General features: G+C 40.0%; 1 protein-coding gene across 1 annotated transcript in view; it reads left to right on the forward strand.

Moving 5' to 3' along the window:
• LOC130200345 (zinc finger protein 595-like) overlaps positions 1–15,397 on the forward strand; it is a gene marked incomplete at its 5' end in the record, with an annotated part of 26,985 nt that extends 11,588 nt beyond the window's left edge. Inside the window, one exon of the mRNA XM_056424562.1 lies at positions 15,359–15,397. The remainder of the gene's footprint in view (positions 1–15,358) is intronic.
• Positions 15,398–15,851: the final 454 nt, after the last annotated feature.

The raw sequence follows: 15,851 nt of genomic DNA on the forward strand, positions 1-15,851 counted from the left end.
CTTCCTCAGGACCCGTCTCGACTAACTAGGAAATGCACATTTCCATCGCTAGCCTCTCTGTCACGTTCTTTTGATGTAACGCTAATGTTTTAAAGACTAAATACGGAGGACTTTGCTGTAAAATGTGATACCTGTTCAGGAGGCTGTAGCTGAGACGCCGAGGACACGGAGCGAGGACAAAGTAGGTGACTCTGCTGATGCCTGTTCAATATACTACTAACTTCAATAAATACTTGACAAAATGCTCTTGTTGTCAGTCTGATATTTATGTTATACGTCGTTATCTGACGTCCAGTCGATGTGAGACCAGTTTACTCTTCATACAGTGTGTAATGAAGCATGTAGCCCGTTGTTTACACCCAGCTCGCCCACCGCTGTCAGCTGGGAAACTGTGATCGACTCAGATTAAATTGTGATACAACACTGTGTGCTCACGCTCTTATGTTTTATATTCGAGACTACGGATCCACATATATCCTCGTAACTATACTCTACCCTGTGCAGCACTCACTGGTCCAGATTAAACATGACTGTTACCTGTTGTTACGATAAGGACACACATTGAATAACTACACACAGGAGTGAGCGTGTCTTTAGACACATGACGGGGGAGCAGCTTGCTCCAGCCTTCGTTTAGGATTTCGACGGCATTAACGTAACGTTTTCCACCTTCATGACGATCATATCACTTGTTGACTGGCGATAAGAAAATAAAAAAAATGGATAAAGATTAACGCCAAGAATCGAACCCGCGATCATCTGCGACCATAGGGCCTCCTCAGTGGCATCCCAACTACCACACTGAGCTATAGAGGAATATGGGTTGATCAGTCAGTTTACATTTTAGATTAATAGATAAATCACTAATAGTGATAATCAGTAACTGCGTTTCCTATGGTCGCATCAACTTTAATGCACAAAGCGGCTGTTGCCTATGCAATCACGTATTTGAGTTAGGTGGGTCTATGATGTAAGAAGAAAAGGCAGTCGGTGTTAGAATATATTATATAAATATTAATGTCTTCCAAAGTTACTATATTACTGACCTAATTTGCTCAAAGTCAGTTTTTGTTATTGTAAAGTACATTGTAATGTAAAGCGGGTAATCGGGTGAAATACCCTATAGCTCAATGGTAGTTCACAAGCAAAGAACAGAACAGCAGGTGCACAAGTCGGCTGTTCGATTCTTTGAGAAATCCATGATTTTTTTTATTGTCGTTTTAGATATTTTTTTATCGCCAGTCAACAAGTGATATGATCGTCATGAAGGTGGAAAACGTTTCGTTAATGCCGTCGAAATCCTAAACGAAGGCTGGAGCAAGCTGCTCCCCCGTCATACTGCGGTCAAGCCAGCCGCCACTTCGAAAAACACAGTCAAGCCAGCCCGCACGATTTTTTTCAGTACACGTATATACCAGACATTACGGTACGAGCGTGTGAAAGCTGTCTTCAAAATAAGAGCGAACTTCCGGTGAACGTGATATGACGGAACACGCCTTTAAATACAGATATAGTGATAGATTAAACTAAATGAAGAGATGAAAAATCATGAATGGTATTAATGATGAACACATTAAATGAAATAAAGTAATTATTCCAATATTGGGATATTCTGATTTAGAATTTCAAAATAAAAGCTAAAGACTTTCACTTCTGATTCATGGTAGAGTACCTCAATGTGTCATCCAGAGATGATCAAGACATTCTGACGTTTGATTTCAAATGAAAGCACTTCATAAAGAAAATAATAGCAATATATTTCCAATATTTGATATTTCTTTGAAGCAAATCTGTAAGTTTCTTGATAAAAATTACACTGCGGTCTTGTTAATGGTGACCTCTGCTAGGCCCATGATTATTCTCATGAGATATTACTGTGTAGATTTTGAATGAATTCAATTCAAAGTTAGCGAGAAACAAATATTATCAATATTATGGCAATATTTGGATTTTATTTAAAGCAAATCTGAAACTTTCTTCAAAAAAGGTACACTGCAGTCTTGTTATTGGTGACCTCAGCTAGGTCCATGATTATTCTCATGAGATATTACTGTGTAGATTTTGAATAAATTCACTTTAAAGTTAGCGAGAAATCAATATGATTAATATTATGGCAATATTTGGATTTTATTTAAAGCAAATCTGAAACTTTCTTCAAAAAAGGTACACTGCAGTCTTGTTAATGGTGACCTCTGCTAGACCCATGAATATTTTCATGAGATATTACTGTGTGGATTTTGAATAAATTCACTTTAAAGTTAGCGAGAAATCAATATGATTAATATTATTGCAATATTTGGATTGTATTTAAAGCAAATCTGAAACTTTCTTCAAAAAAGGTACACTGCAGACTTGTTAATGGTGACCTCTGCTAGACCCATGAATATTTTCATGAGATATTACTGTGTAGATTTTGAATAAATTCACTTTAAACTTAGCGAGAAATAAATATTATCAATATTATGGCAATATTTGGATTTTATTTAAAGCAAATCTGAAACTTTCTTCAAAAAAGGTACACTGCAGTCTTGTTAATGGTGACCTCTGCTAGACCATGAATATTTTCATGAGATATTACTGTGTAGATTTTGAATAAATTCACTTTAAACTTAGCGAGAAATAAATATTATGGCAATATTTGGATTTTATTTTAAGCGAATCTGAAACTTTCTTGAAAAAAGGTACACTGCAGTCTTGTTATTGGTGACCTCAGCTAGGTCCATGATTATTTTCATGAGATATTACTGTGGAGATTTTGAATAAATTCACTTTAAAGTTAGCGAGAAATAAATATTATTAATATTATGACAATATTTGGATTTTATTTAAAGCAAATCTGAAACTTTCTTCAAAAAAGGTACACTGCAGTCTTGTTATTGGTGACCTCAGCTAGGTCCATGAATATGTTCATGAGATATTACTGTGTAGATTTTGAATAAATTCACTTTAAAGTTAGCGAGAAATAAATATTATTAATATTATGACAATATTTGGATTTTATTTAAAACAAATCTGAAACTTTCTTCAAAAGAGGTACACTGCAGTCTTGTTAATGGTGACCTCAGCTAGGTCCATGATTATTTTCATGAGATATTACTGTGTAGATTTTGAAGAAATTCAATTAAAATTGGCGAAAAATAAATATTATTAACACACACAAACACTACTCTGCAGACTGACCTTCGACCTTCAAATTCTCTCTAGAATATAACCTTACTGCTTTATATTCAACATAAGTCTTTTAGTTAATTTGTCATACTTCCAATCTACTTCGAGATGTGGATCCTTTTCAAATTCAAAGAAGGGCATCTGAATACCCTAAGGTTTAGAACCGATAGGTCTGAGTTAAGGGCCCCACAAAAAGGTCCAAAGGGTAAAATTGGGCCTTGTTCTCTTGTATTTGCAGATTTATTGACAAGTGCAAAATGGCCATAATGTCCTAAATATTATTCCTGAAATTCTAAATTGACGACATTCAAGACAGGGCCTACAATGATGTTGATGACATTTCTTCCAAAACACCCACAAGAGTTAATTGGCTGTCTGAAATCCAGGACTTGAAGAGGGTGTGTGATTTAGCAAATCTGAGACCCTGTTGTGAGTTTGGGCAGGATTTTAGCTTTTCTTTTTCTAAACATGTCAGAGCTTAGCTTTCTTTCCCAGGTTGTAGCCACTCCCAAATGGGGCCCAACCATGTAGGCTGGCAATATATAGTACTACCCCATTTATGGTACCCAATTTTACTCAAAACAAGTTCCAAACAAAGTGATTGAGACATTAAGTAAAAAACAACAACAGCATATGCAACAATATTTCAACACAGAAACAATTCAGTTATAATTAACCAAATCTACTCATGAAGTAGTCATATAGCAATAACTTTACCAGCATTCACAAAAAATAATAACATAGTTAGCAACAAAAAGTCTAAGGAAGAGTTTTTTCTAATTCTTGAAGTTTTCCTAAGTGTATGCAGCATTTAAGTGAATAATTAGGTGCGGAAGGAAATTGTCCTGGGGAGGGACCCGGGTGAGAGGAGTCAGCTACAATCTTCCTTGCTCGCTTCAGGGTCCTGGAAGCAGACAAGTCCTGGAGGGATGGCAGATTGCAGCCAATCACTCTCTCAGCGGAGCAGATGATCCGCTGCAGTCTGGCTCTGTCCTTAGCAGTGGCTGCAGCGTACCAGACGGTGATGGAGGAGCAGAGGATGGACTCGATGATGGCAGTGTAGAAGTGCACCATCATGGTCTTTGGCAGGTTCAATTCAGCTACGTCAGGAAGAACGTCCCCTGCCATGCCTTTTTAGTGATGGAGCTGATGTTCAGCTCCCACTTGAGGTCCTGTTATTTAGCTGATATTTCAGATTTGCAAAAAATAAAATTCATATATTGCCATAATATTAATAATATTTATTTCTCGCCAACTTTAAATTGAATTCATTCAAAATTCCCACAGTAATATCTCATGAGAATAATCATGGACCTAGCAGAGGTCACCCTTAACAAGACTGCAGTGTACCTTTTTTCAAGAAAGTTTCAGATTCGCTTAAAATAAAATCCAAATATTGCCATAATATTTATTTCTCGCTAAGTTTAAAGTGAATTTATTCAAAATCTACACAGTAATATCTCATGAAAATATTCATGGGTCTAGCAGAGGTCACCATTAACAAGACTGCAGTGTACCTTTTTTGAAGAAAGTTTCAGATTTGCTTTAAATAAAATCCAAATATTGCCATAATATTAATCATATTGATTTCTCGCTAACTTTAAAGTGAATTTATTCAAAATCTACACAGTAATATCTCATGAGAATAATCATGGACCTAGCTGAGGTCACCAATAACAAGACTGCAGTGTACCTTTTTTGAAGAAAGTTTCAGATTTGCTTTAAATAAAATCCAAATATTGCAATAATATTAATCATATTGATTTCTCGCTAAGTTTAAAGTGAATTTATTCAAAATCTACACAGTAATATCTCATGAAAATATTCATGGGTCTAGCAGAGGTCACCATTAACAAGACTGCAGTGTACCTTTTTTGAAGAAAGTTTCAGATTTGCTTTAAATAAAATCCAAATATTGCAATAATATTAATCATATTGATTTCTCGCTAACTTTAAAGTGAATTTATTCAAAATCCACACAGTAATATCTCATGAAAATATGCATGGGTCTAGCAGAGGTCACCATTAACAAGACTGCAGTGTACCTTTTTGAAGAAAGTTTCAGATTTACTTTAAATAAAATCCAAATATTGCAATAATATTAATCATATTTATTTCTCGCTAACTTTAAAGTGAATTTATTCAAAATCTACACAGTAATATCTCATGAAAATAATCATGGACCTAGCTGAGGTCACCAATAACAAGACTGCAGTGTACCCCGTTTGAAGAAAGTTTCAGAATTGCTTTAAATAAAATCCAAATATTGTCATAATATTAATAATATTTATTTCTCGCTAAATTTAAAGTGAATTTATTCAAAATCCACAGTAATATCTCATGAAAATAATCATGGACCTAGCTGAGGTCACCAATAACAAGACTGCAGTGTACCTCTTTTGAAGAAAGTTTCAGATTTGCTTTAAATAAAATCCAAATATTGTCATAATATTAATCATATTTATTTTCGCTAACTTTAAAGTGAATTTATTCAAAATCTACACAGTAATATCTCATGAAAATATTCATGGGTCTAGCAGAGGTCACCATTAACAAGACTGCAGTGTACCTTTTTGAAGAAAGTTTCAGATTTGCTTTAAATAAAATCCAAATATTGCAATAATATTAATCATATTGATTTCTCGCTAACTTTAAAGTGAATTTATTCAAAATCCACACAGTAATATCTCATGAAAATATTCATGGGTCTAGCAGAGGTCACCATTAACAAGACTGCAGTGTACCTTTTTTGAAGAAAGTTTCAGATTTGCTTTAAATAAAATCCAAATATTGCCATAATATTAATCATATTGATTTCTCGCTAACTTTAAAGTGAATTTATTCAAAATCTACACAGTAATATCTCATGAGAATAATCATGGACCTAGCAGAGGTCACCCTTAACAAGACTGCATTGTACCTTTTTTCAAGAAAGTTTCAGATTTGCTTAAAATAAAATCCAAATATTGCCATAATAATAATAATATTTGTTTCTCGCTAACTTTGAATTGAATTCATTCAAAATCTACACAGTAATATCTCATGAGAATAATCATGGGCCTAGCAGAGGTCACCATTAACAAGACTGCAGTGTACTTTTTTTGAAGAAAGTTTCAGATTTACTTTAAATAAAATCCAAATATTGCAATAATATTAATCATATTTATTTCTCGATAACTTTAAAGTGAATTTATTCAAAATCTACACAGTAATATCTCATGAGAATAATCATGGACCTAGCAGAGGTCACCCTTAACAAGACTGCATTGTACCTTTTTTCAAGAAAGTTTCAGATTTGCTTAAAATAAAATCCAAATATTGCCATAATATTAATAATATTTGTTTCTCGCTAACTTTGAATTGAATTCATTCAAAATCTACACAGTAATATCTCATGAGAATAATCATGGGCCTAGCAGAGGTCACCATTAACAAGACCACAGTGTAATTTTTATCAAGAAACTTACAGATTTGCTTCAAAGAAATATCAAATATTGGAAATATATTACTATTATTTTCTTTATGAAGTGCTTTCATTTAGAAATCAAACGTCAGAATGTCTTGATCATCTCTGGATGACACATTGAGGTACTCTACCATGAATCAGAAGTGAAAGTCTTTAGCTTTTATTTGAAATTCTAAATCAGAATATCCCAATATTGGAATAATTACTTTATTTCATTTAATGTGTTCATCATTAATACCATTCATGATTTTTCATCTCTTCATTTAGTTTAATCTATCACTATATCTGTATTTAAAGGCGTGTTTCGTCATATCACGTTCACCGGAAGTTCGCTCTTATTTTGAAGACAGCTTTCACACGTGCACTGTAATGTCTGGTATATACGTGTACTGAAAAAAATCGTGCGGGCTGGCTTGACTGTGTTTTTCGAAGTGGCGGCTGGCTTGACCGCAGTCCCGTCATGTGTCTAAAGACACGCTCACTCCTGTGTGTAGTTATTCAATGTGTGTCCTTATCGTAACAACAGGTAACAGTCATGTTTAATCTGGACCAGTGAGTGCTGCACAGGGTAGAGTATAGTTACGAGGATATATGTGGATCCGTAGTCTCGAATATAAAACATAAGAGTGAGAGCACAGTGTTGTATCACAATTTAATCTGAGTCGATCACAGTTTCCCAGCTGACAGCGGTGGGCGAGCTGGGTGTAAACAACGGGCTACATGCTTCATTACACACTGTATGAAGAGTAAACTGGTCTCACATCGACTGGACGTCAGATAACGACGTATAACATAAATATCAGACTGACAACAAGAGCATTTTGTCAAGTATTTATTGAAGTTAGTAGTATATTGAACAGGCATCAGCAGAGTCACCTACTTTGTCCTCGCTCCGTGTCCTCGGCGTCTCAGCTACAGCCTCCTGAACAGGTATCACATTTTACAGCAAAGTCATCCGTGTTTAGTCTTTCAAACATTAGAGTTACATTAAAAGAACGTGACAGAGAGGTTGCGATGGAAATGTGCATTTCCTAGTTAGTCGAGACGGGTCCTGAGAGGCAACTGAGGCCACTCCTACGGCACATCTGCCTCATGCACGCGTACCAAAACCAGTTAATTCAAAAACCAGTTAATACCGCACACCGGTGACCAGATTTGAGTTTGTGAAAAAGAGAGGGGTGGGGGGGGGGTGAATTTTTTTTGGGGGGGGGCGCAGTTGGGCGGCGCGGTTTAAATAGCACTCCACAATGAGAAGAAAAGAGGTTTTGAGTAGAATATTGTAACAAAGCTTTATTTCAAGAACACAGTGCTCAACACTGTCCACAACAACTAAACAAACGAAACATTGGATTCAGAAAGAGATGCATCACATTGTACATTGGCCCCACTACTTGTAAAGAAATTTACCTCGCCTCTCTTTCAAGTTGGCAAACAAACAAAAAAATATGCCCGTGCCAAACCATATACACTGCTTTTAAAGTCCAACAGCATTGCTATCATTGCCAAATGTATTGTAATATCTACAAAGTAACAACATATGTTTAGTTTGCCAGCATTAAAAGCAGTTTTCCCTCAAGTTATTTCACCTAGGTCCTAAAATGGCCTTGTGTAATTAGATACAGTATATTATCATAAATAAAATGTGTGTACGTGCTGATCTGGAGTCAGTTTGGCAGGATTTGGGTATGAATAAATTATTTCATTTAAAATATGGACTTTTATTTAAAGATATTCATGTAATTTGCATGCAAAATAGGTCTACCAACCAAGGACAACAAATTCAACCCACAAGAACACTTCAAAAGTGGCCTGATTCCGCAGGAAACCGGACCTGGCAACACTGCTCTATGGGCTGAGGGAACATACGGGTCTCTGATCTGCCGAATAATCCAATCGCGTGCACATTTGTGCGCCCAAGATTCCCGGTTTCATCCGCCAATGTGAAGCCGGTCATTGCAAACGACTGAAATGTTGTATCGATGCGTACACACATTAGACCAGCTCGAAAAAGGGGAGGGGCTTCTCTCCGTGATAATGGCGATATATTATATTTTTTCACATTAACTTAAGTGGTTGTTGACAGGGGCTATGGACGAGCCGCCACTGGGTAGTAGTAGTGTATAGCATGCAACTAGTGGAGGCGGCAAGGTGCTCAGTGTTGCCAGATTGGAAATGGTGAAGTATTGTACCAAAGGCTCAAAATGGTCGTATTTGGAGGATAATTATCGTGTATCTGGCAACCCTGAGATCGGTCGACCAATGACTGTTCTCTCTACAGTCAGAGCTCGCGCAAGAAGGTGGAACGTAAGGGAGATACCATTTCCAAAACTTGTAAGGGGTAAATAATAGTTTGTGAAAGACCTAGAGAAACACAAATATCCGACGAAGTAAAATTCCGGACGTTTTTGGAATCCCTGCCGGAAGCATTTTTTAGGTCTAAAAAAGAGGACATGTCCGGGGAAAAGAGGAACGTCTGGTCACCCTAATTTAAGTGCCACTGAAGTGCTAATCTGTGTTTTAATCCAGATACTCGGAAAAGATGTGTTTTTAGTTTCCGGCGGAAGGTGTAGAGACTTTCTGCTGTCCTGATGTCAGTGGGGAGCTCGTTCCACCAATGAGGAGCCAGGACAGCAAACAGTCTGGATTTCCAGTGATTAGCTCGAAGTGCAGGAGCCACAAGTCGGTTGGCTGTTGCCGAGCGGAGCGAACGTGCCGGGGTGTACGGTGTGACCACATCCCGGATGTAGACGGGGCCCGATCCGTTCGTAGCACGGTACGCTAGAACCAATGTTTTAAAGCGGATGCGAGCCGCCACCGGTAACCAGTGAAGAGAGCGGAGGAGCGGAGTGGTGTGGGTGAATTTCTGGAGGCTGAAGACCAGTCAAGCTGCTGAGTTCTGGATGAGCTGCAGAGGTCGGATGGCCTGAGCAGGTAGACCAGCCAGGAGGGAGTTGCAGTAGTCTAGGTGTGAGATGACCAGAGCCTGGACCAGAACCTGTGCCGCCTTCTGAGTAAGAAGAGGCCGTATTCTCCTGATGTTGTGCAGCATGTACCTACAGGAACGCGCTGTCGCAGTGATGTTGGTCGTCAGGGAGAGTTGACTGTCTAGTGTCACCCCGAGGTTCCTGGCAGTCAGGGTAGGGGCCAACACAGAGCTGTTGAAGGTGGTAGTCATTTTGTGACTGGGATTTGCGCCATTTCCTTTCCGTCGCTCGCAAGGTGGCTCTCTCGGCGAGCACCGAGTCAGACGACCACGGAGCCGGAGAGGATTTGCGAACCGGTCGTGTCTTAAAAGGACAAAGAGAATCGAGAGATGAAGACGGGGATGAGAGGAGAGTGTCTGTGGCAGAGTTAGGCTGCATGAGTGAGAAGGAGTCAGTTGAGGGGAGAGCAGATAGGATAGAGGAGGCCAGAGAGGAGGGACAGAGTCTGTAGATATGGGTGGGTTATCAGTACCAGAGAGTGAGAGAGTAAGAGATGAAGAAGTGGTCAGAGACATGGAGAGGGGTTACAGTGAGGTTAGAGGTAGAGCAGCTTCTAGTGAAAATGTAGTCAAGGTGGTTGCCGGCTTTGTGAGTAGGAGGGTATGGAGGACTCAAAATGACTTGAGTATAAATAAATAAATAAATGCATGAATAAATATAGGAATAAATAAATAAATGCTTAAATAAATGTATAAATAAATAAATGCTTAAATAAATGTATAAATATAAGTTATAAATCAACAGGACATCATTCATTAAATATATCTCTACATTTCTGTATTTCTTCATTTATTTATTTCTCTATTTACATGTCCACACGTATTTCTTCATTTATTTATGTGTGACATTTACGTGTCCGTATATTCAAATGAGCTGGGGCGGTCCAAACCTCTGTCTAAAGCATGATTGGTCACAGGAGGGTGATGCACCTGGTGTGTTGTGCTCTACTACTTCTGCCTGGCACATGAAGCTGAAGTTGGCTCGCTCAGCTCACCGTTAGCAGAAGTTAGCCTAGACAGCTTTTTGACTTCAGCCGTTTATCATTTCCATGTACACTGAGTACAGACTCGTGTTCTTTTGGAGTCTGGTCTTGGGAGTTTGGTCTTGGGAGTCCAGACTCTCGAGGACGCAGGACGGTCTTTCTGGTCTTGTGACGTCACCACATCAACTGTTCTTGCTCATGAATTTCCTCCAATTATTCACTGTAAAATACTTTACAGTGGAGTAGAATGTGTTGCGGTGTTCACTGTCGTAGGCTACGAATAAACGGTAATAACTATACAACGTCTCGTAGCTTTCCTGACCCAGGGTCGCTACAATATGAAGTTATGAATCTTAACCCTCAGTCAAATTGACATAACGTTATCTTTTAATAAATAATAAACTCATTCTGCTCTTTAGATCCTCCAAAACCTAATTATATCTCATGTTTAGCCGCTGAGACGTCAGAGCCAGCGGAGCATTTCAAAAAGTCCTGCCGAGATCAGGCTTCTCTCGGCGGCCACACAGCGCTGAGCGCCCGGAGCTCAGTGGTCCCGCGAGCAGGACCTCAAATCTCCGTCGCATATCCTTATTAGGCTGAATCTCGATAAACCGACCACACATTTTATGCTTAAACTACTAACTTCTCGGCTGAAAACATCCTTAAATTACGTTCCGTGACTCAACAACAGTAGTATTTAGAATGTACAAACAAGAATGCATAATAAACGCTGTTCGTCTACAGGTCCAAGTGCTAGGGATCGATTGCTTCTGTCTTGCTCTCCGACTTGACCAATCCTGTTCAACAATGAGGTTCGGACCGCCCAGCTCATTTGAATATACGGACACGTAAATGTCACACATAAATAAATGAAGAAATACGTGTGGACACATAAATAGAGATATAAATAAATGAAGAAATACAGAAATGTAGAAATACATTTATTTAATGATGTCCTGTTGAGTTATAACTTATATATATTAATTTCTGTATTTATTTATACATTTATTCTTGTATTTATTTATTTAAGTATTTATTTATTCCTTTATTTATACATTTATTTAAGCATTTATTTATTTATTCTTGTATTTATTCATGCATTTATTTATTTATACTTAAGTCATTTTAAGTCCTCCATAGGAGGGGAGGGACTGAGTGAGAGGTCAAAGGAAGACAGTAAGAGTAACAGGTCACATGACTTCTCTGTCTGGATGTTCAAGTCACCCAGAAGGATGAGCGGGGGGCCGTGTTCCGAGAAGTTCGACAGGAGGACGTCTAGCTCTTCCAAGAAATCTCCCAAAGAACCAGGGGGACGGTAGAGAACAACAATGTGTAGTTGAACCGGATGAGTAACCATCACAGCATGGAACTCAAAAGTCAGTGGGGTAGAAAGTGGAAGCGGGTAGAGAGAGAAACACCATTTGGGTGAGATGAGTAAACCTGTAGCTCCGCCCCGACCAGAGGGTCTGGGTGTGTGGCTGAAGGAGAAGGCCGAGGAGAGAGCAGCCGGGGTAGACGTGTGATCCAGGTCTCAGTGAGAGCCAGGAAGTCAAGCGACTGCTCCATAGCGAAGCCAGAGATGAAATGGGCCTTGCGGTTGGCTGAATGACAGTTCCAGAGGCCTCCTGTGACAAGGTGCTGGGTGTGAGTAGAACGGTTAGGAAAGATGTTAGGAAAGATGTTTCTTTATAACTTTAAACTGTCGGAAACAATTCTGGAGGAAGTATTCACATCATGTACTGAGGTAGAGTTACAGGTACTGTACTGCAGTATGTAAACACGTTCATACTTTTTATAATGATACATCACAAAGGTACATATTGTACTTTTTACTGTAGGCTACTACACCTCAGAGGTACATGGTGTACTTTTCAGATGACAGTTTTTCTTCCTCTTTCTGTGTCATGACTTATTGATTTCACTTCTGAGTTTATTTTGTTCAGGTTCTCCCTAAAGAAACCTGTCCTCACTCATTGATAAACCTCTTGAATATTACAGTTCAATATGAGATTCTTAAGATGTATACATGTATTGTATTATTCTGCACAGACGTCCAGCAGCTGTTGGTGACTAAACCAGAGGTTCCCTCTGAGCAGCATGACTGGAGCTCCAATCTGGACCAGGAAGACGCAGAGCCCTCACACATTAAAGAAGACCAGGAGGACCCAGAGCCCCCACACATTAAAGAAGACCAGGAGGACCCAGAGCCCCCACACATTAAAGAGGAACTGGAGGACCCAGAGCACCCACACATTAAAGAAGACCAGGAGGACCCAGAGCCCCCACACATTAAAGAGGAACTGGAGGACCCAGAGCACCCACACATTAAAGAAGACCAGGAGGACCCAGAGCCCCCACACATTAAAGAAGACCAGGAAGACCCAGAGCCCCCACACATTAAAGAAGACCAGGAGGACCCAGAGCCCCCACACATTAAAGAGGAACTGGAGGACCAGGAGGACCCAGAGCACCCACACATTAAAGAGGACCAGGAGGACCCAGAGCCCCCACACATTAAAGAGGAACTGGAGGACCAGGAGGACCCAGAGCCCCCACACATTAAAGAGGAACTGGAGGACCAGGAGGACCCAGGGCCCCCACACATTAAAGAGGAACTGGAGGACCAGGAGGACCCAGAGCCCCCACACATTAAAGAGGAACTGGAGGACCAGGAGGACCCAGAGCACCCACACATTAAAGAGGAACTGGAGGACCCAGGGCCCCCACACATTAAAGAGGAACTGGAGGACCAGGAGGACCCAGAGCCCCCACACATTAAAGAGGAACTGGAGGACCCAGAGCTCCCACACATTAAAGAGGAACTGGAGGACCAAGAGCTCCACACATTAAAGAGGAACTGGAGGACCCAGAGCCCCCACACATTAAAGAGGAACTGGAGGACCCAGGGCCCCCACACATTAAAGAGGAACTGGAGGACCAGGAGGACCCAGAGCCCCCACACATTAAAGAGGAACTGGAGGACCAGGAGGACCCAGAGCCCCCACACATTAAAGAGGAACTGGAGGACCAGGAGGACCCAGAGCCCCCACACATTAAAGAGGAACTGGAGGACCAGGAGGACCCAGGGCCCCCACACATTAAAGAGGAACTGGAGGACCCAGAGCCCCCACACATTAAAGAGGAACTGGAGGACCAGGAGGACCCAGAGCCCCCACACATTAAAGAAGACCAGGAGGACCCAGAGCCCCCACACATTAAAGAGGAACTGGAGGACCAGGAGGACCCAGAGCCCCCACACATTAAAGAGGAACTGGAGGACCAGGAGGACCCAGAGCACCCACACATTAAAGAGGAACTGGAGGACCAGGAGGACCCAGAGCACCCACACATTAAAGAGGAACTGGAGGACCCAGGGCCCCCACACATTAAAGAGGAACAGGAGGAACTCGGGATCAGTCAGGAAGGAGTGCAGCTTCAAGCGCTGGAGGAGGCTGGTATCAAGTTTCCATTTGCTCAATTCTCAAAGTCCACTAAAAAAAAAAAACATTTGAAAGCAGAAAGAGATGGAGAGGAAGACGGATCCAGATCAGATCCAGATAGTCCTTTACAAGCGACTGCTGATGAGACTTCCCAATCCTCTGAATGTGAGACTGATAACAGTAATGATTGGAAGGAGACTCAGGAACCTCTGTCTCATTTAAACCCTTTGCAAAACAATGAAGTACTTGAAAGTGACGTGGACTGTAATACTGGAAAAACATCAATAAGCTCCTCTGGAAGCTTTGGCCACAAGAAACACTCTGGAGTCAAAACAGGAGAGAAACTATTCAGTTGTTCAGTTTGTGGTAAAACATTCAGACTAGCGCACTCTGAAACTACACTCAACTGTCCACACTGGAGAGAAACTATTCAGTTGTTCAGTTTGTGGTAAAACATTCAGACTAGCGCACACTCTGAAAGAACACTCAACTGTCCACACTGGAGAGAAACTGTTCAGTTGTTCAGTTTGTGGTAAAACATATAGACACGCGCAGAGTCTGAAACTACACTCAACTGTCCACACTGGAGAGAAACTATTCAGTTGTTCAGTTTGTGGTAAAACATTCGCACGAGCACGCAATCTGAAACGACACTCAACTGTCCACACTGGAGATGAACTATTCAGCTGTTCAGTTTGTGGTAAAACATTCAGACTAGCAAGCAATCTGAAACTACACTCAACTGTCCACACTGGAGAGAAACTGTTCAGTTGTTCAGTTTGTGGTAAAACATTCAGACTAGCGCATACTCTGAAAGAACACTCAACTGTCCACACTGGAGAGAAACTATTCAGTTGTTCAGTTTGTGGTAAAACATTCAGACTAGCGCACAATCTGAAAGAACACTCAACTGTCCACACTGGAGAGAAACTATTCAGTTGTTCAGTTTGTGGTAAAACATTCAGACTAGCGAACACTCTGAAACTACACTCAACTGTCCACACTGGAGAGAAACTATTCAGTTGTTCAGTTTGTGGTAAAACATTCAGACTAGCGAACACTCTGAAACGACACTCGACTGTCCACACTGAAAAAACAAATTAGTGGTAAATTTTTCTTTACAAAATTCTCTCTTCTCTGTGATTTAAGAAAATCACTTTTGCATTGATAAGATCATCAGAAATAAATGAGACATGGTTAAAAACCGGAGGGTTGAATAAATAAGTTCATTCAGCTACGTTGTTGTTGTTCATAAGGTTGAAGAAGTTTTCTCTGCAAGTCTTGACCCTATATGAGTTCACAGTCGAGGGTTACGCAGGTGTGTGTGTGTCTGTCGATATATAAAAAATTAACTGAACTGAATATGTGTGATCATTTGACCTGAAGCACTACTGGGCCCTGTTTCTCGTACCTGGCTAACGTAGTTAGCTGGATCATTTTCAGGATGAGATCACAAGTGAGGCTTTTCGGTTCAACAAAGCAAGTTTGGAACTAGAATGGGCACTTGGTAGAGCGTATTCCTTTGCATATCACAATATTGGGCATTGAATTATGTACATTTTGGCATTAGTTTCATGCCAATTGGATAAAAATTGACCGCTATGGTAAAAAGAAGATTTTGACCTTTTCATGACCTTGACCTTTGACCTGATCGATCCCGAAATCTAATCAAATGGTCCCCGGATAATAACCAATCATCCCACAAAATTTCATGCGATTCGGTTTAATACTTTCTGAGTTATGCGAGTAACACGCATACAAATAAATTATTCAACATTTGGAAAATACAGCATCAGTATACTGTGTAGACT

This window comes from Pseudoliparis swirei, chromosome 10 (genome assembly GCF_029220125.1).
Source record: "Pseudoliparis swirei isolate HS2019 ecotype Mariana Trench chromosome 10, NWPU_hadal_v1, whole genome shotgun sequence".
Taxonomy (NCBI): Eukaryota; Metazoa; Chordata; class Actinopteri; order Perciformes; family Liparidae; genus Pseudoliparis; species Pseudoliparis swirei.